The 25,618-nt window shown below is 41.5% G+C and overlaps 1 long non-coding RNA gene across 1 annotated transcript; it reads right to left on the bottom strand.

Moving 5' to 3' along the window:
• Positions 1-6,801: 6,801 nt before the first annotated feature.
• Positions 6,802-13,718, bottom strand: LOC138920120 (uncharacterized). The gene is made up of 3 exons (XR_011430801.1): positions 13,604-13,718; positions 8,802-9,120; positions 6,802-6,994 (listed from the first exon to the last, which is right to left on the bottom strand). It is a non-coding gene; the product is annotated as an uncharacterized lncRNA (long non-coding RNA).
• Positions 13,719-25,618: the final 11,900 nt, after the last annotated feature.

The following is a 25,618-nucleotide window of genomic DNA, read 5'->3' as shown; positions in this document are numbered from 1 at the left end:
CTCTTCTGATAAGTGTCTCCATAAATAAAATGGGGAGAATCCTGTCGCTCTGATTCCCAAACAAGGCAGAAGAGAGCTGTGATTAGATGTCACGAGAGGGCTCACCATTTCTGCTACAGGAAAGGCATAAGGAGGGTTATAATATAACTCACTCCTCCCTTAAGCTGTTTCCAGGAATAGTCATCTGAAACTGCCCTCAGAGACTTGACCATGGACAAAACTCCTCTGCTGCCTTCAAAAGACAAAACTCCCTTCAGGAGAAAGCCAGATCCAAAAGGATCAGCTCTTCAGTGAATCCCGCTTACATCAAACACCGAAATGTGGGTAATATGTATTCATTCATAATTCCCATTTGATGAAATGGGTCCATCAATTTGGGCATGATTTTTCTTATACATACCATGAACTACTGGTAGAGTTGACTATCAGAAGACATATTAAGAAGAAGAGTAACACTCACCTTGAAAGAAAATTTGTTCTTCAAACCCAGCAGTTTGAAATTCCTTGGTGTAGTCACATCCTCCACCCCCACCCACTGAGCCCAGGCAACCACTGATCATTATAATTTTGTCTTTTTGAATGTCATATAAATAGAAATACACAGTATGTTACCTTTTGCAACTGGCTTCTTTCACTGGGCTTAGTACCTTTTAGATTCACCCAAGTTCTGTGTGTGTCAATGGTTCATTCTTTTTTATTGCTGAGTAGTACTCCACTGTATGAATATACCACAGATTTTTTTATCCATCACCTATTAAAGAACTTTTAAGTTCTTCCTAGTTTGGGGCAGTTATAAAAGGAGCTGCTATACACAATTATGTACACGTTTTTGTGTGCACATAAGATTTCATTTCTCTAGGGTAAATATCTTGGAGCAGGACAGCTGGGTCATACAGTAAGTATGTTTGACTTTTTAAGTAATGCCCAAATGATTTTCCAGAGTGCCTATACCTTTTTGCATTCCCACCAGCAATATATGAGCATTCCAGTTGCCACATGTCTTCACCAACTCTTGGTATTGTCAGATTTTTTATTTTAGCCATTTTAATAGGTATATAGTAATACCTCATTATGTTCCTAGTTTGAATTTCCGTAATAGTTAATGATATTGAACGTCTTTTCATGTCTTTATTTGCCTTCCATATACTGGAGAACCTGTTCAAGTCTTTTGCCCATTTTTTAAATTGGGTTATTTGTTTTATTACTGTTGAGTTTTGAAAGTTCTTGATATACTCTGAATACAGACTGTTTGTCAGATACGTGATTTTTAAATATTTTCTCTCAGAATGCAGCTTTTCTTTTTATTTTCTTAAGAATGTATTTTGCAAAGCAAAAGTTATTAATTTTGATGAATCCCAATTTATCAATGTTTTTCTTTTATCTTTTGTGCTTTAGGTGTCATGTCTAAGATGTCTTTGTCAAACTTCAGGTCAGGAAGATTTTCTCTAAAAATGCTATATGGTTTTACATTTTATATTTAGATCCATGATTCATTTTGAGTTAATATTTGTATAAAGTTTGAGGTTTAGGTCAAGGTTTACTTTTTTGTGTAGGATGTCTAATTATTCCAACACCATTTGTTGAAAAAAACTATCCTTTCTCCTTTTAATTACCTTTGCACCTTTGTCAAAAATAAGTTGATTTTACTTATGTGGGTCTTTTTCTGGATGTTCTATTCTGTTTTATTGATCTATAAGTCTGTCTCTTCCCCAATACCTCATTATCTTGATTACTATAGCTTTAAGGTGAGTCTTTAAATCAGGTTAAGTCACCAACTTTAATCTTTTTTCAAAGTTATTTTGGCTATTCTAATTCTTTTAACTTTCCATATAAATTTTAAAATCAGCTTGTCCTTATCTACAAAAAATCCTGATGGCATTTTGGCTGAAATTTCATTAAATCTGTAGGTCAATTTGGGTAGAATTGACATTTTACTATGTTTATTCTTAAAATCCATGAATATGGCATGTCTCCTCATTTATTTAGGACATCTTTGATTTCTTTCATAACATTTTGAAGTCTTCAGCATACAAATTCTGTGCATTCTTTTTAGATTTATAAACTAGGTATTTCAGTTTTGGGGAGCTATAGTTAATAATTGCTATGGGCTGAACTGTGTTCCCCCCCAAAATTCATATGTTGAAGTCCTAACCCTCAGTCCCTCAGAATATGACTGTATTTGGAGACAGGGTCTTTAAAGAGATAATTAATTTAAAAAGGGATCATTAAGGTGGGTCCTAATCCAATACGACTGGTGTCCTTATAGGAAGAGATTAGGACAAAGATACATGCAGAGGGAAGACCACGTGAAGACACAGGGAGAAGGCAGCCATCTACAAGCCAGAGTGAAAGGCCTCAGAAGAAACCAATCCTGCCAAAACCTTGATCGCAGACTTCCAGTCTCCAGAATTGGGAGAGAATAAATTTCTGTAGTTGAAGCCTTGCAATCTGTGTTACTTTGTTATGGCAGACCTGGCAAACTAATACAAAAACCACGCAATTTTATTTTTTTCATTTCAGTCTTCATTGGTCACTGCTACTATATAGAAAAACTACTGATCTGTGTTTACCTTACATCCTGCAATCTTGTTAGATTCACTGTTAGTCTTGGGAGCTTTTTCGTAGAGAGTCTTTGGATTTCCTACGTAGACAATCATGTCATCTGCAAATAGGGAGAGTTTTATTTTTTTCTTTCCAATCTGAGTGTCTCTTATTTCTTGTTCTTGCTATTGCAATGGCTGGGGCTTCTAATACAATGTAGCATAGGAATAATAAGAGTAGACATCCTTGCCTTGTTTCCAATCTTAGAGGGAAAGCATTCGATTTTTAACTATTAAGTATAATGTTAGTTGTAAGATTTTTGTAAAACAGTCTCAAATTGCAGATGTTTGTTTTATTCATTGTTTGTTGAGAATTTTGTGTCATGAATGCATGTTAAATTTTGTGAAATATTTTCTGCCTATTGATATGACCATGTGGTTTTTCTTCTTTCAACTGTTAATATACTGGATTACATTGACTAATTTTTGAATGTTGAATCAGCCTTCTATTTGCTAGATAAACCCCTGTTGGTCTTATACATTGTTAAGTTTGATTTTCTAATATTTTGTTGTGGGTTTTTGCATCTATATTCATGAGGGATATTTGTCCATAGTTTTCATTTTTTGCAGTCTTTGATTTGGGGATCAGGATAATAACGGCCTCATAAAATAAGGTTGGAAGTGTTGCCTCTTCTTTTATTTTCTGGAGGAGATTGTTGAGAATTAATGCTATGTCTGCTTAAAATAATTAGCAGAATCTGGCGGTCAAAAGATCCAAGCCTGGAATTTTCTTTAGTTGAAGTTTTTAAACTACAGATTCAGTTTATTTATCAGTTATAGGACTATTCAGGTATCTATTTTATCTTGGATGAGTTTGGTGGTTTCTGGATTTTGCGAAATTGCTTCATTGCATCTAGCTTGTAGAATGTATGTGCATTGAGTTGTTCATGGTCCTCGCTTATTATCTTTTTAATTGTAAGGTCTGTATTAATACCACCCTCTTTTATTGCTGACATTGGTAATTTTTGTCTTCTTTCTTTTTTTCCTTTATCAGTCTTGCTAGAGTTTATAAATTTTATTAATCTTTTCAAAGAATCCGCTTTCGGTTTAATGGATTTTTTCTATTGTTTTTCTGTTTTCAATTTTGTTGATTTCTGCTCATATCTATGTGATTCCTTTATTTCTGCTTGCTTTGAGTTTGTTTTGCTCTCCTTCATTTCTAGTTTCTTAAGCTTGAAGCTTCTATTGATTTCAGACCTTTCTTATTTCATAGTATAAGTATTTAATGCTTTAAATTTCCCTCTAAGAATTGCTTTATTTGCATCCCACAATTTTGATATGTTGTATTTTTATTTTTGTTCAGTCAGTTTAAAATATCTTCTAATTCTCTATGTTTGTTCTCTCCATTTCCTCATTCCTTTATTTCCACTTTCCTCCCTTCTTTTGGGTTATTGAACATTTTTGGTATTCTAAGACATTTTACCCAAGTGTCCGACAGACATTCCCAACAAACCAGTGGTACTGTCTGCCTCATTCAAGGCTCAGCCCAAAATAACAAGAACATTCAGGAGTTTCCTGATTTAAGAAAAGCTATCATGCCAACATTTTGAAGTAAATGTTCCACTAGAAACAGGAGTGATTACTACATCATCAAAAGATTTGCTTAAAGATTCTGTAGTGGGGTATCCAGTCCCTCTGTTCTAATAAAATTAGCTCAGTTTTCTTTTGGAGAATCACCTCTGCCTCATTCATAGTTCATGTGATTTGGGTTATATGAATTTGTAACACTTTTTTAAAATTTTTGCTTAAGCCAGTTTGAAGTGAGGGTTTTTTTGTCATTTGCAACAAGAGTCCTATTGACTAATACAAATTCCTGTAAACAGGAAACTCTCCATTGTGCTTTTAAGTATTTTTTTTTTGCTTTACTCCTTTCTTTATTTATGTTCCATGACACTGGTGTGTGAATTTCACAAGGACAAGTACTGTGACTGTCTTGTTCACCTTGCAATATTCTATAGCCAATATATATTTGTGAATGAATGAAGGGTCTCTCGTCTTCAACGAGGGCTAGTTTCTGTCAGGGAACAGCCCATGGGTTGGGAGACTTCCTGAATGTAATGAGGCTGGAACATGTTTCATGACTATGAGCGGGCTGATCCTCAGGTAATGCTCAATGTGACCTTCCCCTTGGGTCACGGCCATCATTGAGCACTCATTGACTGCGTCCCTGAAAATCACAAAAAGTTTTATCCCATCCTGGACAATTTCTGACAATATTCTTTGTAGTTCTTGAAATAGACATTACTTACTTTGAAAACGTACTAGCTTATGATTTTGTCTGTCAAAATCTATACTTTCTTACAGGGCCATCTACGTAACTCGTGAAGCCCAGTACAAAATGAAAATGCAAGGCCCTTGTTCAAAAAGCAGGAAAAAAGTGCCATTAAAGATAGTAAAATATAAAGCTTTTCCCTCTTTTCCATGGTTTCCCTCTTGACTTGTCATGGTGTTTTTTATTTACTGTGTAATGTCGTTATAAGTAAAGGAGAATTAAAATTTTAAGTTATTAGCATAAATTTTACCATTCATCTTTATATTGTGTAACACTAGTTTTAAGTGCAAAGAGAAGAGCATTTAACTTGTGTGAGGAATCACCAAAAACACAATTTGTATTTCGTAGCTCATACATGAATATGTATTTCGTTCTTATCAGAAGAGTGGAAATGCTGCAAAGACTAACTCAAATGTTTTAATCTTATTTCTTCGTACACTCACATTCTACCAAGAGTCTCTATTTTGGGATTTCTAATGAGTTAGGAAGGACTGAAAGGAAAAGGAGCTATATATTGTCTGATCTTTTTCTTTTCTTCTGTGTCATTTGCAGCATACACAATTAGCTAATATAGGATGTGATAAGGTTTCTTGGTCATTCGTGTTTCTCACAATGCCATTTTCTTCTTTCTGTATTGGAAGCAAGTTCTGGTTTAAATGGAAAGTGTGGGCTTCCAGCACTGTCAGCACTACAGCTTACTTTGTATGTTGCAGACATATATGCTTGAATCTTGCTGGGCTCCCATGCCTCGTGGGTCCACCAGAGTTCTGTATTCACAGGCCATCGCAAATACTATCTGCAAATGGACAGCAGACCCACATATAGCACATATCTCTTCTGCTCACATACATGTCCCATTGTCCTGTCAGACCACTTATACCACACAAGTTAAAAGATAAAATTATTAAGAATGTCAAGATAGTAACAGCAGAACATTCAACCAAGCGCAGGGCCCTCCTGAGCACAGCCTGTGCAACTGCCCAAGTCACATACCTGTGAAGCTGGCCCGGCATGTATATGGAGAAATTGCCAATAAGGTGATTCTGCATTTTTCATTTGTTTCATTGTTCTCCCCACACTTGACTTCCTGGGAAATCCGCAGAATGCCTTGTGACATTTTGAGATCATTAACCACTTGACAGGGGAGGGGAGAGAAATTTAAAGCAAATGTGTCAGGAGTCACCCCTAATCAAAGACCAATCCAAAGTGAAGATAAAAGCACCTTGGAAATTACAACATGAGTCAATGGCAAGATAGGGTCGATCCCAAACATTTTGAGAACAGGTCAGTTATGTCAAGGAACACATAGTTGCTCTCCAAAACACACTGAAATAAAAATATTCACAGTTGTTTCCCATCTGCCACAACCCTTTACCCCTGCCTCCTTTTAAAAGACGTAGTTGACATTCCATATGTAATATTCAAACTTAAACAGCTTGGTAGCATAAAAGGATTGTTGTCCATGTGAAAAATAGTGCCTCATTGTTCTATCAGCAAGAAATAAATTTTACGATAAATTAAAAGTAATATGCCCTTTATATATTATAAAAATTTATTTCTTGTTTCATTTTTATTTTTTTTTAAAGGCATTATCTTGAGGAGAAAAGCCAATCTCAAAATGTCACATACTCTATGATTCCATTTATATACATTCTTTTTTCTTTTTTATTTCCTTTTTTTATTATTTTTGAAATCTTTTTAAAATGCATCACACATTTACCTTCTTCTTAATTAAATTAATTGAATCTTCTTAATTAAATCTTAATACAGATTCCTATTTGATCTTTCCTGGAGGACTAAACATCAATTATCATACTTTCAATTGGATCCCACAGACATTTATTCAGAAGCATTCACAGGCAACGGATTATGCCAAGAGTAATGTCTGTCTTAATCAGCCTGGGCTGCTATAACAAATATACCATAGTCTGGGTGACTTAAAAACATCAGAAATTTATTTCTCACAGTTCTGGATGCTGGAAGTCCACGATCAGGGTACCAAAATGCTTGGGCTCTTGGTGAGGGCCCTCTTCCTGATTTGCAGACTACCAACTTCTTGTATCTTCACATGGTGGTGTAGGAGAGGAAGACATTTCCTCTTCCCTAATGTGGGTTCGTCTGGCTGGAGAACGAATTAAATTCACATGAGACAGAATAGCAAGAGAAAATTAAACAAAGCTTTATGAGGAACCATGGCCCAGGGCATTTCTTCCCAAAGGAAGAAAGGACACCGAAGAAGTGGGATACACATACTGGTTATATACCCCCAAACAGGGTGTTTCACATGTGATTGAAATGTCCCTCCCACAATAGTCACAAGATTGCCCTGTCGGCACAGTGCTTGATGGACACAGCAGGTAGTGGTCTGCTGTCTCAGAGGGCGTAGCAGGAGGCAAGTCTATTGTCTTGAGCCGGGTGGTCACAGGTGAGCACAGCAATCAGTTCCTAGCCTAAAGAAAGATGCTTAATCCTTAAAGAAATGCCAAAGTTGGGAGGGGGAGGGAAGTCAGTTACAGGAGGTTACCAGACTAGCACAATAAAATGCAGATTTAAGTCCTTGCCTTTGGTATTGATTAAGAGTTTCTAGAGAGAAGGTCATCTCCTTTCTTCTTCCTGGTACAGAGAGGGAGCACCTTTTAGAGATAGAGATTTACCTTACAAACGTAAATGTGTCCTAACAAAGGGCAAGTTCCATTCCTCATAGCCTCCTTCCCTGTCCCAGTTTATCCAAAGCAATCAGCCTTAAATAATCCTGATGCCAAAGAGACATATCTTGGGGTGGCCAATTCCAGGTCCCCACAGTGGAAAGAGGGCTAGCTAGCTCTCTGGCCTCCTCTTATAAGGGCACTAATGCCATTCATAAGGGTTTCACCCTCATGACCTAATTATCTGTCAAACACCCACCTTCAAATATCATTACATTGGGATGAGAGTTTCAATATATGAATTTTGGGGGAATATATTTAGTTCATTACAATGTCCCCTGCTATTTTGTGTTTATGATCCAATTGGAGAGGTAAAGCAGAAGTTCAAAATTCCTTGCTATTATATAAATCTGAACAAGTTCCGTGGGGATGCAGAAGAGAAAGGAGGGAGAGAACATCATAGGAATTCAAATGGATCTTAAAGGATGGTTTGCCATGGCAAGAAAGGATGCACCAGGCTAAGAAATTCACAGTTCTGAAATGGAAATTCACAGGCGTGAAATAGAGCAGGGTGTTTCATTGGAACAACAGGTCATATGTTTGGCAATAGATGGAACAGTGAGAGAACATTAAACTTATAGGTACAGACAATGGGGAGTCATAGAAGATTTTGTAATAAGAGGATGGCATCAGTATTACACTTTAATGCAGCAATGCATTTTGAAATGTGCAGGACTGTTTGTACCAATATAAACTGTTGCAATATTATGTGTTCTTTTAACTTATTATAAGCTTTCTGTCACCTTTTGGACTGCCAGCTAATCTTCTTGATATTATCAGGATATCTGACTCTAGCCACATCAGATTTAATTTCCACTTAGATTCTGCCTCTAATCTACTAAAAACTAGAAAACTAAGTAGCCAAGATTATTAGAATTGTATTTAAATAAGTATATATAGGCTGTGAGAAATAGACTGAAATTTACTATTTCTCTAGATTGTTTACTATTTCACTTAGTAAACAGCAAGGATTCATCCAACAGTAAAGTGAAGGGGTTTAGACTCCAATAAAGACTAAGATTTCTAAAGGAAACTTCTAGTTAAAAATAGTGAAATTGACCATGACTATCTCTTCTTCCTACTCAAATATCATTGAAACAAAAGCCAAGGAATTTTAAAAAACAAATTAATCAATAAGGTCAAAGAGAATTGAGAGACAATTTGCCATATGTGCTTTCAACAAATTTTTGGAAGGTGAGCGATGGATAGAGGAATGGTCATTACCTTGGCCAAATGAAAAATGAGAAAGCCAATTGCTTGCAGACAAATGAGGCCAGAGCTGCTTTACCTTGAAGAAATTCTGAGTTTCTCGGTATTTATAAGCAACAATTCCAGAAGGAAGGTGAGAGTAAAGCCCATGGTGGAAAAGGGCATTTGCTGGAAGTCTGCCCATAGCATGGTTGAGTCCGTCAAGTATCCTCTCCCATTGTGTGCATCCATGCAACAAACCTTTCATTGCTTCCTGGCAGAAAGTTGAAGGTTTGTGATTCAGAATAAATGGACTTGGGGAGCAGGCCCAGAGAAATGCAGAGATGAAGCAAGGCTGAAATAAAAGTGTACATGTCATACTGTGGACTCCACAATCTCCCTTCCCCACCCTACTTCCAGAACTCCTCTTACCCACGCATGTGCAGACATACACACAGGCACACACACACACATCCTGGCGGGAGATTCAAGTTCCCCCTACACAGTCCAGAGAAAAGACCTATGGATAATGACATTTGGGAGTTCTTCAATGAATCGGTGATTCACCTCCCAATCACCCTATGGTGAAGTTTCCCCATGCATGGTATTAGTGCATCCAATTGTGGTGCCTCACTTTTGAATATAGACTAACACCAAATACATGGTGCCTTTTCCAACACCATTTCTCTGACACCCACTGAGTGTCCAACAATTCAATTCAGTTCTGACACTGTCTCTCTGGAGTTAGTATCAGATCCCATAAGTTAAAGGGCTCAGTCTCAAAAGACTGCCCCACTGTAGAGGCCAATCACAAGGCTCAGGCCATCCATACTTCTGACTGACTGGCTATAAATTGTGGGTTCCCATGACCCCCTCCTCAAGTTCAATAATGTGCTGGAATGACTCACAGAACTCAGGAAAGCACTTTACTTACTGTTACCAGTTTACTACAGAGGATACAACTCAGGAACAGCCAAGTGGAAGAGAAGCATAGGGCAGGGTATGGGGGAGGGTCACAGAGCTTCCCTGCCCTCTCCAGGCATACCATCCTCCCAGCACCTTCGTGTGTTCAGCTAACCTGGAATCTCTCACTGTGGTTTAGGAGTTTTTATGGAATTTTCCTTACTAGACACAACTGATTAAATCATTGGCCATTGGTGATTGAGCTCAATCTCCACCCTCTCTTCCCTCCCCAGAGGTTGGGGGGTGGAGCTGAGAGTCCCAACCCTCTAATCACAGCTTGATCTTTCTGGAGAACAGCCACCATCCTGAAGCTACTCAGGAACCCCTCAGCCAAAGGTCATCTCATTAGCACACCAAAGACACTTCTCACTCTAGAGATGCCAAGGGTTCTAGAAGTTCTGTGCCAGGAAACAGGGACAAAGACCAAATATTTTTATTATACCACGTAAACATATCACCAGATATTTGTGAAAAGTCTCCAACGTGAAAGAACAAGGTTAAAAAGAAAAAAAGGAACAGAATTAAGACAGGAATGAATATTATTAGTATTCTCAAATAGATAAGAAAAGATATTGCAGCCAAATAAGAACAGGTTCCTACGAAAAATGATCAACTCAAGAGGGAAAAAAAAAGAACTGGAAAAAAATGATCATGGAATTTTTTTTTTAGTTTAATAGAAAGTTGAGGAAAATTCCCAGAGAGAAGAGGCAAAGATCAAGGAGATAGAAATTAGGAAAAGAAAGGAAAGCAAATTAGATGATCAATCCCACATCCACCAAGAGGAGTTGCAGAAAGAAAGAACATGAAGAAAGAGGCGAGAAATGAAAGCATCAAAGAAAAAATGCATGACAATGACCCAGAACAGAAACACGTGGGTTTCCAGACTGAAAGTGTTCTCTGAGGGCTCCAGACAATAAATGATGGGAAATTTACACCAAGGTGCACAAGTGAGAAATTTCTGAATACTGAGGTTAAAGAGAAGATGCTAAAAGCTTTCAGGAATTAGAAACAGATTACATAGAAAAGAGTGAGAATTAAGTATTCAGGTAAGAATATTCCAGCAATGAGGTTCCAATGGCCATTGAGTTATGTGGTGCTTTCACAATCCTGAGAAGGAATGAGTCCCAACCAGGACTGGCCTCATGGGTGTGCTACCAGTGAGGTCACACAGGGCCCCAAACTCAGAAGGGGGCCTCACACTGGGGTTTAATGCTGTGGTCACCATTTTTTAAATCATAACAATTTCATCTTTGAATATGTGTTTCATGAGTGAAGTCCGATAGGGCAGTGGTCCATGCACAATGCTCCCTCCAGCCGCCTCCTCACTTCCCTGCTGTGGGGTCTTGGCTCCCTGCTCCCTGACACCACCACGAGACTCCTGCTGCCTCTGCCCCGTGGGCCTGGTGGTGAGAGATTTGGGGTTGGGCACGTGTGCCCCACATACTTGGTTGCCAGGCTGGGCTCTGGGTTCCTATGAAGGTCTATATTCACCCCACAAGCATCCTTGTGCCTGAGGGAGGGAGTGTGACATTAAAATAGCAAATAAAAAACACCGTGAGAGCTTGAGAGAGAGGTCACAAAAGAAAGAAAAAAAGCTTTTTTCCTGCTTTTTGAGAAAAAAGGCCCCACATTTTCACTTTACGCTGGCCCCACGAATTATGTAGCCAGCCCTGGTTTCAATTTAGAGACTGCTTGGGAAACAAAGGGGTTTTTTTCTTACCTCAAAAGCTCAACTGTGAATATCGCCAAAGATAAAAAGAGCAGGTACTCCTAACATTGGTTGATTTTATAACGATGTTGGAATGGTTCCAGTGTGCATCCTGGATCCCATAGTTGGAAACTCCTGCTTCCAATGCGTCTTTCCTGAGCCACACCCTGACTACTGGATTAGAATGCTGACCCAGGGCATTGGATTCACAACCTGACAGCCACAATTTCTGACCCAAAAAGACAGTTTCAGACAGAACTAGATGCTCCCGAGGGAATCCATGAGTGGATTTAGGGGTTTAGTGGAGTTTTTGCCATATGAATAGCAGCACCTGTTTTGGGAGAGTTTCTTGGGGTCTTCGAAGTTCAAAACCATCTCAAGGAAGATGTGAGACCCTAAAAATAGCTCCCAAGAATAAGGAAGATTTCCCTCTCTGGAGAATTTTAAGCAGAAAAGAGATTCCTGCTCATCTAGAAGAGCACAGTGTGGGCCAGAGGCAAAAAGGGAGGGTGGGTGCCTCAGACAGACTCTCTAGCCCCCTCACCTCCTGAGCCTCTGACTTTCATTTTCTTAGACCTTGGGTCATTGCCAGCTGTGAGAGTAGCCAAGTCTAGACCTTGCTTTTTGAAGTGAGTACTGCTACTTGCTCCACACAGGTCCACATTCCCAACGTGCTTAATGCTCCCCCCATCCTCCCCCTCACCACCACCCCCAGAACCTCAGACCTCACTGGATTTGGTGACCTGACAACTGCCCTCTACATAGGGATTTGTATCGTAAATTGCCACTAAGAGGCCTCTGATACACGTCTTCCTCACAAATTTATGCTGTCGTGGTTTTCAGACAGAAACTAGCGTGTTCACATGTGGCAGGCTTGCAGCTCATCAGACAGGTTCTATTAACTCGGTCTCCAGGTGGTAACCATATTATTTCATGCTTCTCAGTAACTTTTGCGCAACACAATTACCTTTGACAGTTCTTGAGTGGGACAGCAATTTTCAGCAAATGTTTTCAGTAACCAGAGGCCAGAAGGAAAGGAAACGTGAGTGCTTCAGTTAAGTTTTGAGTGTGGCTCTGACAGCTCTTCAGCACCTCTGTGGTGTTATAAATAGAAAATCTGTGGAAATTCGGGCACACGGAACTTAACGGAAGGGAACTAAGCAAGGCCAGTGGTTTCCACTGTATTTAAGAAAGAATTTGCCCTTACACAGAATGAAAAGTTCTACCACGATGAAGTTCTTCCGAGCTGCAGAATATGGTAGAATTTTCTTTCAATGGGGTTTCGCACTAAGGATGTTTTGTCCTCCTTCGTGCTAATTCCACACTGTGAAGAATGTGACATTCACTTCTTGGACTTGCCTGAATTTATAGTGCCCTCAGCATTCCTCCAAGTTATCCAAGGAAGATGTAGCTAATTCATCCTCCATGTATTAGTTTCTAGTTTCAGGAAAAAGATACTAAGTCATCACAGGTGGGCTGTTCAAAGTCTAGTCTTAACACAGTGGTAATATGAAAGTTAATTGCCTCTCCACACTTTTCGCATCAGCATCACCAACACACACACACACACGCACACGCACGCATGCAACAGCCACTTTTCAAGAAAACACACAAAAAAGTACCTGCAGTCTTTAGTCATACATCGTTGGAAAAGAAAACAACCATTTGGTCTTCAAATCATCAGATATTAACAGGACTGATACACACAATTGATAAATCTGCAGAGTTCACGGCAGGTGGGGTTGAATATGAGGTCACGTGGCCACAACCACATCCCAAAGAATGTATTATGACTCACATCTCACTGGCCTAGTGCAGAGCAAGACGTCCCTTTGACACATCCAAGAGAGGAGCTTACCCTTTGCTCCAATTTCATTAGCAATGTTTTACAGGCAAGCTTTCTTTTGATCTCCAGTGACTAGACACATGATATCATCAGCTCTAAATCAAGCCACATTTTTCCCCCTCCCTAAAACTGGCCTCATTAGTGAGGACAACACCAGCTAATCTGTAACATGTTACAGATTGCAACATCTCCTGGTGCCATCATTTGTCACCTTCTTTACTTGTTTACCAGCCACTTTGTCAGCAACAGTGGGTGATTTTTCTCCTTGACTCAGAGAACAGAATTTTGATTATAGACTTTTCCTGCAATCCTCATCCTTACCAAAGTTTGACGTTTGGCCATTACTGCTTTTGAACTTGTTTCCATGTGTCTCAGGACCTCGTTCCTTCCTTATATGTGACCTTTTGGTAGAGAACAACTGTCCAAAAACTGATCTGCAGAGGATGTAATATAGAATAACTCAATTAGACATGGTTCTTATTTCCCCAAAGTCACAAGTGACAGTTTGTCAACATTTTACAAGTGTTAGACATTAGTCTTCTGCTTGGTTTGGGAGATGAAAGAAAGAGACATCACAGCCAGGCAACATATGTGTAATCAAACTGTTCTCGGATCATGCTCAATATGAAGAAAGTAGGCTGAGGTCTTTTATTTGATTATGTTTAAAACAATGGCCCTTAATTGGTTTCTTTCTTATTATAAAAACACAAAATATATCTGTTACCAAAATATCGGGAAGTACAAGCAAACCAAAAGTAAACGAAAAAATTAAATATTCGAATTTTCCCTGTGGGATCACTGCTGGTTAGCTAGACCAACATATTCACAAGTATTTCCTCACTTGGCTGTCTCTACCATAGAGTCTGGAAAAGGTAAATATCATCCAGCCTCCCTTGCAGCTTAAGTGGTCATCTGACACATTTCTAGTCAGTGAGACCTTAGCAGGAAACAAAACAAAACAAAACCTCATAAGGGAGTTTCTGGGTAACCTCTCGATTCTCCCATCTTCCTCCCTTGAGTTGGAGCTGGGGCAGCTATTTTGGGACCATGAGATAGTAAGCATGGAGATGAAAGCCAGTATGTTAAGGGTGACAGAGTGGACATCTGGGCATCACTGAGTAACTGAACCAATACCTGCAACATTCTACCTCCAGACTTCTCATCAAGTGAGAAAATAACTGCCTATTTATTTAAGCCGCTGCTAATTGCCATTGAATGCAGTATTCCTGTTGTACACACTATAGCTGTTGTATGCAGTATTCCTAGCTGACCCACCCAATCACCTCGAAAGAAGTCATTCTACCAGTGTACTAGGTGTTCTCAGAGCTTTTGCTTTTGAAGGAGGTAGAATACGTCTTTTTGTTTGACCTAAAACTTTTAAAATTTGCCATTTAAAAATCAACTTCAGTAATAACTTTACTCTTCTAATAATAATAATAATAACTGATATTCTTATGGCACCTTGGCTTTCATTATCTCATTCTCCCGTCCTCATTTTGAAAGTGAGAAAACTGTGGCTCTAGTTAACAATACTGCATTGAATATTTGAAAGTTGCTCAGAGAGTAGTTCTTAAAAGTTCTCATCACAAGAAAAGAAATTGTAACTATGTGAGATGATAGATGTTAACTAAACTTATGGTGGTAATCGTTTTGCAAATACACTTATCAGGTCACTGTTATATACCTTAAACTAATACAATGTTATATGTCAATCATAGCTCAATAAAACTAGAAAGAAAAAAATGTAAGAAAATTGAAGCTCAGAAGAGATTGAAATTGCCTACAAAGTAGTTGCAGCTTAAATTCAAGTATTGTGGTTGCAAATACTTCCCTCTTTTAGTCATAATACGGGCTAAGTCTTCTCCAGTGAGTTCACAAATGCTCAAGTCTACAGCTTGGAGGCTGAGTAAACTGGAAGCTGACTGTGGTCAATTCTAAAAGCCATCTGAGATGCCAACCAAGTTGAGGGCAAAGTTCACTGCCTAAGCAGGTCACCCAGAAGAAGCCTGGCTCCAGGGCTCATGATTGTGCTAATGGTAGGAATTGCTTTCTGCAATGGACTTTCTGTCTCCCCCACCACCACAATAAATTCATATGTTGAAACCCTAATCCCAATGTGATGGTATTTGGAGGTGGGGCCTTTGGGAGGCAATTAGGTGGTGAGGGTAAGAGACGACCTGAAGGCACTTAGTCCCATTATAAGAAGAAGCCACACAGCTAACCAGCCATGTGAGGACTCAATGAGAAGATGGGCATCTACAAACCAGGAAGAGGGTCCTCACGAAAACCCAACCATGCTGGTACCCTCATCTCAGACTTCCAACTTTCAGAACTGCAAGAAATAAACTGTTGTTTAAAACATCTGCTTTTAGGCATTTTGTTATAACAGCCGAAACTGACTAAGACACTTCCCAAAATGTCACCATGGAACCAGAGAATAAGCACACTAACTTTTCCTCGTTCTCTAAAAACAGAGTACTTTTATCTTCCTTTTCCAAGAAATTAAGCCAGAGGCCTAAGATCATGGCTCTTGGGAAGTGTAGAGCCAGGATTTGGACTCTGATCTATTTGACTCTAAGGCTGGGGGGCTAATCCACTAGGCAGTACTGTCCAGCTATGGCACCTGTTCGGCATTTTCAAATATCGTGAACACCCATTGTGAATTTTTTTGGTAGAGGGGGAATAGGACTCTGCAGAACACTAGACAGGTCAGAAGACCTGCGTCTGAGTCTCCAATCTGCCACTTCGCATAGGAGTCTGAGTAACTTACCTGTCCTAGACTTTGCCTGAAAATTAGGGTTGATGATAAAGCAAAGGAGATGATGTATATATGAGAAGTTTGAGCAAACAGCCGTGACAACCTCCTCCCCCGAAGTCTTTCTCTTCTCATCCTTCTCTTGATGATGGACTTAGTTGGTGTATTATTAGCTTTTGCTATGTGACAAACCACCCCAAAATTGAGCGGCTTAAAACAACCACCATTTATTAGTTTTCAGAACTCCACGGATGGATTGGATGGTTCTCATCTGGGGTGGCATGCCTAGACTCTCTCATGTGTCTGTGATCAAGTGCAGGGTCAACTGGCTGCTGGCTGCTCTAGAATGGCCACAATCACTTATCCTGTGGTTAGATGGCTGTCGGTAGGCAATAGGACGACTAGCCACATGTCTCTCATCCTCCAGCAGGCTAGTTTGGGTTTGGTCACATACGGTCACGAGAGAGAGAGAAAGTATGCAACACACCTAGTGGCCCAGGCTCAGAACTGTCATATGCTCACTTCTGCCACATTTTATTAGTCAAAACAAGTCACAGGCCACCCCAGATTCAGTGAGTGAGGAAGTAGAATCCACCCCTTGGTGAGAGGAGCTGCAAGGTCACATGCAAAGTTAGGAAGAATTTGTGGCCATTTTAGCCATCAATTACAATACTCAGCCAGTTTTCTGGAGCCACACATTTAGGCCAGCCTTCCCAAGTCTTCTCTGCCCAAAAACCCAAACAGAGTCTATTTCTGCAGTGGAGCAGATTGTAGGTCTGGATGGGTTGTTTGTTTTTGTGTTTGTTTTGACTTTTAGCTATTTCCTGGATGTTTCTTTCAGAGAGCAGAAGGCTCAGTTCTGTCGGCCATGTGTATTAAGATGAGCTGTGACAGAGCATCACTTTGTGGTCAGAGGCCCTGGAACCAGGTGGGGACAGACTCAGCAGAGACCGCAACAGGCCTTCGCGGAACTGGAGGCTGCCCTTCCCAAATAAGAAGGCACTCCTCCTTCTGAGGTGCTTGGAGCTGCCTGACAGTCAGGGCTGTGTAAGTCAAAAGCATGACCATGTTACCCAGCCCTGGCAGGGGTGACAGGGTGTGTTCACCTCACTAGCTAATCGGAGACCTTCCCAGCCTGATGAATTTGTGGAACTCCTGGCCCTTGGATGACAATATCTGGCTCACACTTTGTCTGCTTTCAAGCTTAGAGATTGCACAAGTGACTTGAAAGTTTGCAGAGGGCCTTGGAATGTCCTGTTTGATGAAATCATGCATGGGGCCCCTTTGGATGGGGACAAGGTGGGGTCACATACTCCCCGCAGGGCTCCTCCTGATGGCATGTGTGTGTGTTGGGGGTGAGTGCCCACCCAGCTTGGGTCACCTTGTGCCATCTGGGGCCTGGACAAGGAGAAGTCAGGGGACGTGGCTGGCAGAGATGCAGAAAGGAATGTCTCAAGCAGAGCAAAACATTCCTCTCATGCGCTTTCCTGGCAAAGCCTCTGAGAATGGAGCCTTCTCCTGAGGAAATATTGCAACACAGCTGAGATGCTGAAGGGTCAGGGAGGGGTCCAGGCCAGTGCAGGCAAATGTCCCTTCACTGGCGTCTCTTACCTCAGGCAGGGTCCTGCTCGGTGGCGTTTCTGCGTGAGTGGGCAAAATGAGAAATTCCCACCCTCTCCCCTCACAAGCAGATATTAGACGAGGTCCAGCAGGAGGCCAGTGTCAGACATGCCTGGAGGCTGGAATGGGGAGGCTACCGCACCCACCACGCTCCTGGAAGAGCAGAGGCTCAGCAGTGATTGAGGGAGGCAGTTTGGCTCTTTGAAAATGGCCCTCTTGGGCTTCATTCCCCGAGCACTTATTTTCCGGCTCTAGAGACAATGCTAAATTTAGTTCTCATCTATGTGAACGTTTCTTCCCTTTTCTCAATGGCTCCACCCTAGACTAATTCCATCTTTCTTTGTTTTTTAAAGAATATTCTCTTTTCTGGTACTCAGTGGACTTTTTGGTTCTGTGACACCAGCAGGAATCTCATCCTGAGGGGAGAAATATGACCTACAAAGACAAGGAAGTACCCTTGGCCTTGACCTCCAGCCTCTGGGGGAAAGGTCTTAGGGATGCCCTCAAGTTTACAGTGTCTGGAATATTCACACACACACAAACACACACACACACACACACACACACACCCATACTGGACTTCCAAGCCCAACGCGTCCTTTACTGCAATATTTAGAATCACTTTTCAGAACCTGATAGAAAGGTACAGTTAATTTAAGTAAATGGAGGTAAAGGGAAGGGGTGGTATCTACATAACAGGAAGGGAATTTGGGAGAGAAGAGATGGGGGAGACATTCTTCACTTAAATCAGAGATCCTCAGGATTTAGCAGAAACATCTGCCAGTAGAGATGTCAGTGCCCAGGGGAGGTTTTCTGGAATGAAAGCTTTATTCTCTCAACCATCTGCTAGCTACATTTGATAACATCCAATCTCCTGGGAAGAAAATGTGAGATGAGCCCATTGGGTTCATACCAAGTATGAGAGAGGACTTCCCTTGAGGCCAAGTTCTCCAGCATCCTTGTTTTTCTCCTGTCTCCCCAGGGCCTTGTCTTCTCCACATGTCCCATGTCCCTCACTCACTGTGCTGGTCCCTCTCGATCTTTGCTGGCCCCGTGTTCACTCCACTCCAGGCTCACTTAGAGGCTAAAGTGATTAATAAGCCACAGCAGGCCCAGAAAACAGCCCAAGCGGCCTCCAAGATTTCTTGGGCTTGTGGCATAGCAAAGGCCCTAAGTCTTCCGGGATCCCACTGCTTTCAATGCCATGTAAGGAAATCAGGCCTCACACAGGTGAGCATGTCCAGTCAAACTATCCCCACCCACTCCCAACCCACCCACCACCTCCCCAAGCTCCTGCGTGTTTGCACACATTCACCAGGCTCCATGCCTGGAATATTAATGTGCCCTGATTCTACCTCCGAAAAACTGGTGAAAATGTCAGAGCTGTTTCTTTTCTGTTTTTTTTTTTTTTTCATTATAAAGACAACATAACCACATTAAAGAAAATGAAGAAACCAGAGTTAAAATTTTTATTTTTATTACTGTTTAGTCCTTATTTGTATGCATATAGGGTCTTTTTTTTTTAATAGCAGTAATCAGAAGGTAGGGAATTTTGCTGGCTGACTTTTTCTCCACCTCAGCTGCAGTTTCTGACCCATGAGATGTCTTTGGGCACTGGAATCCACCAAGGGCAGTGTGAGGCCAACGGAGCTGCTCACGAGGCAACGTCCGGGGGCTGACAGTGCACTACTCCTCGGTCCTTCCCCAAGGGAATCTAAAGTGTCCTTGACATTCACAGGGCACCAGGAGAGAAACGAGTTGCCTCCCTGAGTCGAACACCCCCACATGGATCCAATGTCAGGGCCCTGGCCCTGTTCCCTGGAGGGTTAACTCTGGCGGGAGGGAGGTCCAGCACGCACCTTTCCCAGTTGAGTGACGCAAGACTGGCGCCTTGCGGAACAGAGCCGTCAGTGTCTCTGGAGGATGGACTTGGCACTGGGTTCAGAGCGGGTGAAACACTGGGAGTTTGTTAGCCGAGCCAACCCCACTGCTCCACTGTTTCCCCAAACGCCATAGGTTTTCCTAACTTGGCCTGAGGTTGAAGGGGGGCAGCTGGAGATGTTGAACAGGACCCCAGGGGACCGACCCCCATCACTGCCACAGGCTCCTCAATGCCTAGTCGGGCATTTCCCTTGAAATCCCTCAGCTCTCTCCCAAACCGTAAAACAGGAATGAAGAGCAGGACTGTTTGGCCAGCACAACGCCTGAGAGAAACTCTGGAGGCCGCTCAAGGGCTTCTGCCGTCCGACAGGGGCCACGCTTCCAAACACAAATATTAGCCTTGGCAATCTGGCCGTCTCCTGCTTCACAACTTAGACGGCACTTTTGGGGGTCATGTTTAAGTTGGGGAAGAGAGACATGAAGAAAAAAGACACAAGGTCTCCGGGAACAAAGTGAGCTTTTGATTTCTAGACAGTATTTAACTGTACTAGTGTTTAAAACCCACCGTGGTTAAAGGCTACGTTTCTAGGAACTTCTAGGTAAATTCCAGCAGCTCTTCCTTATGGGGTCCTCAGGCTGGAGACGTGAAAATGAAAATATCGATGCCTAGATCCTTGGTAAAGATTGCAAAAGCACTCACGTGAATCCCCACAACTCAAGACTGGAAGCCTTGGGCATCAGCTTCATAAAGCCTGAAGATTTGTCCTGTTTTATATTCTGTTATGATGGTCAGCAGGTGTGGGCACAAAAGGAGACAGAGGAGAGGCTCAGGAAAAAACGAAGTTTATTAAATTCACAGATCTCAGAGACAAGAGGCCATGCAGGCCCACATGGCAAAGACACCAGGTGGGCAGGAAGCAGGAGTGAGGGGAAGGCTTAGGCCATGGCCTTTATTGGGGTTTCTATGGGAAAGGCAAGGCAGGGCAGGGTAAACAGTTCAGGGCTGGCTAGTTTGAATAATTCTAGCAGGCTACAGGGGTGGTCCCCAGTTGCCTGGAATGTGGCCCTGGAATGATTAAGGCAGAGGAATATTGCCTCCTGGGGTACACAGGCCAGAGAGAGGAGGTTGGGCTCTGGATTGGTCACTTTCCATATCAAGGGGATGTTCCTGGCTGAGTCCTTTGCCATCTCTAAGAATTGGCTAGCTCAGGGAGAGGCACTCTCTCCCCAGCCAGGCAGATTTTTTCTAAGATGTCAAAATGTCATAATATACAGAAAATTGTAAATATTTACAATACACAGAGACTTCTCCAGTTGAGCCCACAGCCAATGAAAATACACCTAACCTTATCTGGGATGCCAAATCCAGAAGAGGGCAGTGGTTTCTATCCAAAGCATGGTGCCAACGGCAAAGCACTAAGGTGTGCCAGGAGTTAAGTGCACCCAGGAATGGGACAGAAAAGTCTCCCTGGGGCTCTGGGAGCTGTCAGCTGCTGGAGGACAGCAAAACCCACATCAGGACTCAAGCCTTTGAAACTGGGGGCCCCAGACTTCAGCAGTTACCTGGGCTTCAGATAAGCCAGAAAAATGTGCAGTGAACCTGTGAAGTCGCTCTTTCTTCATTTATGCCCTAGTTATCCTAGCTCCTCAAGCTACATATAATTTGGGACCCCCTTCCAGGAGTGCATTGCCATACATGCCATTTGAACCAAGGATTCCGCATCTCAGAATTTGCCCTTAGGCCATAATCAGGGACGAAGGTGTAGTCCGTAACCTTTTAGATGCTCAAGTGTGTTCATAATAGAAGAAATTTGAAAACAACACAGTCAAAAGGGAATTAGCAAAATGCACTATGTACAAACAAGCAATATGCAGCCATTTAGAATTATGTCATAAATAATTTAATGTGAGACGTGTTGATATCATGACTGAAAAAGGGTTACAAAACAGTATGATACTGCTTTTGTTTAAAATCTGTATGTGTGTTTATATATTCAGAGAAAACAGCTCCATGTGGGGGAGGCTTTCTTTGCCTGCTCCCCACATTCCTGCCTCAACTCATGAAACAAGAGCTCCCTCCAATTCCGTGGCTGTCTCAGAGGTGCTGAGGAAGAAGTGCTCAGCCATGGAGCCGACCCTCCGACCTAGAGAGAGTGATTTATCCAGTTGTGCCATACGGGCATACAAGTGGGTGGCGGTCATTCAGCCTCAAAACCTAAAACAGAACCTCCATGTTTCCTGGTCTCTTGACAGACATGCTCTCTCAGGGCCATAGGCTCATTTCCTGCCTCAGACAGGCCCAACCAGGCCTCTTCTTTCTGGTTCTACTTTCTCAGATTGCCTTGAATGAATGAAACCAGTCAGGTACACCTGAGGACCAGCTGCCTCAACCCGAGTAATTAATAAGGCTGATAACTTTTATTCCATTTGGCTGAATTCCATTTTATTCCATTTGGCTGTATTTGCAAGTGTCATCTAGACTCCTGGAGGGGAAAAGGAGTAATTGATGGAATGCAATCAACAACCCCCACCCTGAACCCAGACTGACCTAAGGCAGTGGTTACTTGCCCCCTAGGAGACATTTGGTAGTGTCTGGAGTCATTTTCGGTTGTTCCAACACACATGGGGAATAGGTAGGGGGTTGCTACTGGCATCTAGTGGGTAGTAGGTAGGGGCCAGGAATGTTGCTAAACACCCCACAATGCACAAGGCAGCCCTCCACAATAAAGATCTTTCAGCCCAAAATTAGAAGCCCTGGTCTTAAATATATGTATAGAAGTGCTGACAACAATTTGTCCTCTATTTTCTATATTTTCTCATTTTTCTACAGTATCTGTATGTTGCTTTAGTAATAAAGAAAAAATAAAAGTTTCTTTAAGTTTTAAGATAAATTGGTTGTACCCTAAGTAGGATTTGTCAAATTAATGACACAAGGAATAACTTGGTTTCTGCAAAAGGGTAGCTAGGACTATGGACTTCTTAGGGCAGGGATGTCTATATTTTGTACAACTTTGTATTCTGAGCATCTGGATCAGAAGCTGGCACGTGGTAGGTATGGAATAATTGTTGGATGGACAGATGGACGGGACCTGCCTCAACATCACCAAGAACACTTAAATGTCATCTGGTAACCATTTTGCAATATACACATGTATCAAATCTTCGTGTTGAACACCTTAAACGATGTTACATATTAATTATATCACAATGAAGCTGGGAAAAAAATTTTTTAAAAGATAAAGCGGCTGTAGCATGTTGAAAGTTCAGGTGTGGCCACATTTTGGTGAGTATTTATTGAAGAAAATTAAAATCTGGTTCCTACCAACAGGTTTGGGCACTCTTTGGAAGCCTGCCTAGAATGGAAATAGTGTCTGAGAGGCGGAGACACTGGATTTGACAGACTCCACTCATAGCTGTGCATTACTATTGAAGAAACTTGGCAAGTCAACCCATCCCTAAGGACCTAATGGATTTCATGTTGATTTCTATTTTTTCTTTTCACTCAAATTATGTGAAATTTTAGCTACTGACACCACCGTATGGGTGATGTAGTGCATGCCAGGGAGCGTGTAGCTCTGTCGCCATAGGTTTATTATGGCTGGTCAGTCCTAATTAAAAGAATCCTTTCATCTTGTCTTTAGGACTTCCGGACATGGCGCCTTGGATTTATTTTTGGCTCTGGGCATCTATGTTGTTTCCCGTTTTGTTGCCAGATTAATGACATACAGCCTGTGAGCTAAGGCAGCCCAAGAGGAATATTTCTCTCACCTTCCTTCTTATGCCCTAGGATGATTCTGGACCCACAGCAGATCGAGTGCATCATACAAAAGTCAGCAAGTCTGACGTGCAAAACACCCATGTCTTGCCACCTCCCGCGTGTTGGTATTTTTGACAGTCCTCAATTAGAGTGGTACAGTTAACTTCAGCCTGTCATTTGCGTGGGCTAATCTGTTTGAAAAATCCTTGAGGGGTCAGCCAGTGGTGGGAGGACCATTTTCCTATAAACAAATGATGGAACGTCTATGTCTGGAAGACACCAGCTGTGGTTTGGTTCCAAGGCCCTTAGAGGAAGCAGAAATGCCAGCCCCCTTCCTCCTGGGCTCCACAGGCTCATTCCCGGGACTAATACTTTTCTATTCCATTATCAGAAGCCCCTGAGGAGACCTCTGGACCACAAGGATGTCAGGTTCCAGTTTCATTTTATCATTACCAGTGCTAAAGATGCAACATTTACCCCCAAGAAACTATTTGGAATAACTTATTTAAAGCTGTTGCTGAGTATGAAGTTCGAAATCCTTGAGAACATCTAGGAACATTGATTTTGGATTCAGAATAGTTAATCTTATCTATGTGTTTGTTTGCTTGTTTATCTTCCACATATGAGTGCAATCCTACAGTATTTCTCTCTCTCTCTGACTTATTTCACTTAGTATAATACCCTTAAGGTCCATCATGTTTGAAAATTTTTTTATTCAAAAGTAGACTTTGTGTAACCATAGGACAGTGTTATATAATAGAACTTTTGGTGATGAAAATGTTCTATATCTGTGATATCCAATATGGTAGTCTCTAGTGACATGGGACCTGGGAGCACTTGAAATGTGGCTAGTGTGAGTGAGAAACTGAATTTTTCATTTTGTTTAACTATTTTAACTTTAAGTAGTCACATATGGCCACTAGCTCCTGACTTAGGCAGTGCAGTTACAGAACTGGAATCATTACATTGGGTTCTAGAACTTACTCAATCTGTGCAGATGCAGAAAACAGGTGTGATGAGAAGTCTCAAACGTTTTACATGTAAACTCATTGAGAATGCATAACCTCAGATTTTATAGCATATTTACCTTCCTGGTTAAGGTTTTCTAAGATTTGGGTTAAAATAAATTTATAATCTCTCAGCATCGTATATCCAATGAGGTAACAGGCATGTGTGCTGAAGGGGTGAGGGGACAAGAGACACACAAATAGCTTCCTGTGTGGCAGCAGAAAGTCAGTCTAGGGCCTTTTTTAACTGTTGTAAATAATTCAAGGGCAAATCATTCCTTGTGGACTTTACTTGGCTCAGCCACAATGAGGAACCATGCTGCCTCCCAGACTCAGACACTGGAGAGCCATCAAGCTAACATTTTAAAACAGTACTTAAGAAAATACATGGTTCTTTACAATCCAGCCCCTAACCACCTCTCACCACTCTCCAGACACACAGAGGGACTTATAATTTCTCTACCACACATCTTTGTCTCTTTGCTTTGGCTGTTAATTCCAATGGAGTCCGCTTTCAACTCTCTCTTAATGAAATAAAAGATGCCTTCCTTTTCTTTATTACAGTGTTTCCCAAGCATCAATCATCTGAGTACCTCCTTCATGATTTTTTGCCGTGTCTGTATCCTCCTCTACTATTATTTACCTTAATACTTCTAATTTGATTCACTCTCATTTACTTAGTTTGTCTTGAGCAGTAATATCCATGATATCATGGATTGGGTGTGCTGGTTATATTTTTGCCAACACATACTAAGGCAAATAAAAATATATATGATGTAAGGAAAAATGTTTAGCCATTTGTCCCCTAAAATCAACTCATGTACCACCAGTGGCATACATTCAGCAGTTTGGGTAATTCAGCTCAAGCATCCACACCTCCAGGAAGCAGGTTATGCACCCCCTATTGCTCCAGCAGCTAGGCATAAGCCCCTGGTAAGAGGATAAGAAGACTCTTCAACGGGAAATTGATTGCCCAGGTTCTGACATTTGGGAGTCCTCCCCCAGAGCAGCTGGCCTACTGCCTGATTCTACTGCGAAGCCCCTCTTGCTTATAAAGCTTCCAACCATATTTTAGGTACTTTACTATAAATAGGAACAGAGAGCCAAAGACCACCAGACATTTGAGGAATGTCTCCTGTGGAAATAAATAAAGGAAACCTCATTTAAAATGGACTTGGGAAGCCCCGAAGGGAGAGCTCTCACACACATACAACTTGTCTCAATTTGCATAGTCAGCAGGAAGAAAGAAGATTCCTACATACCTCAGTAACAAAACTGTCTGCCACTTGCAGCCAATGAAAAGCTGCCACTCTGAA

This window comes from Equus caballus, chromosome 22 (genome assembly GCF_041296265.1).
Source record: "Equus caballus isolate H_3958 breed thoroughbred chromosome 22, TB-T2T, whole genome shotgun sequence".
In the NCBI taxonomy this organism is placed as follows: domain Eukaryota; kingdom Metazoa; phylum Chordata; class Mammalia; order Perissodactyla; family Equidae; genus Equus; species Equus caballus.
This window is presented reverse-complemented; position numbering and strand designations above follow the sequence as displayed.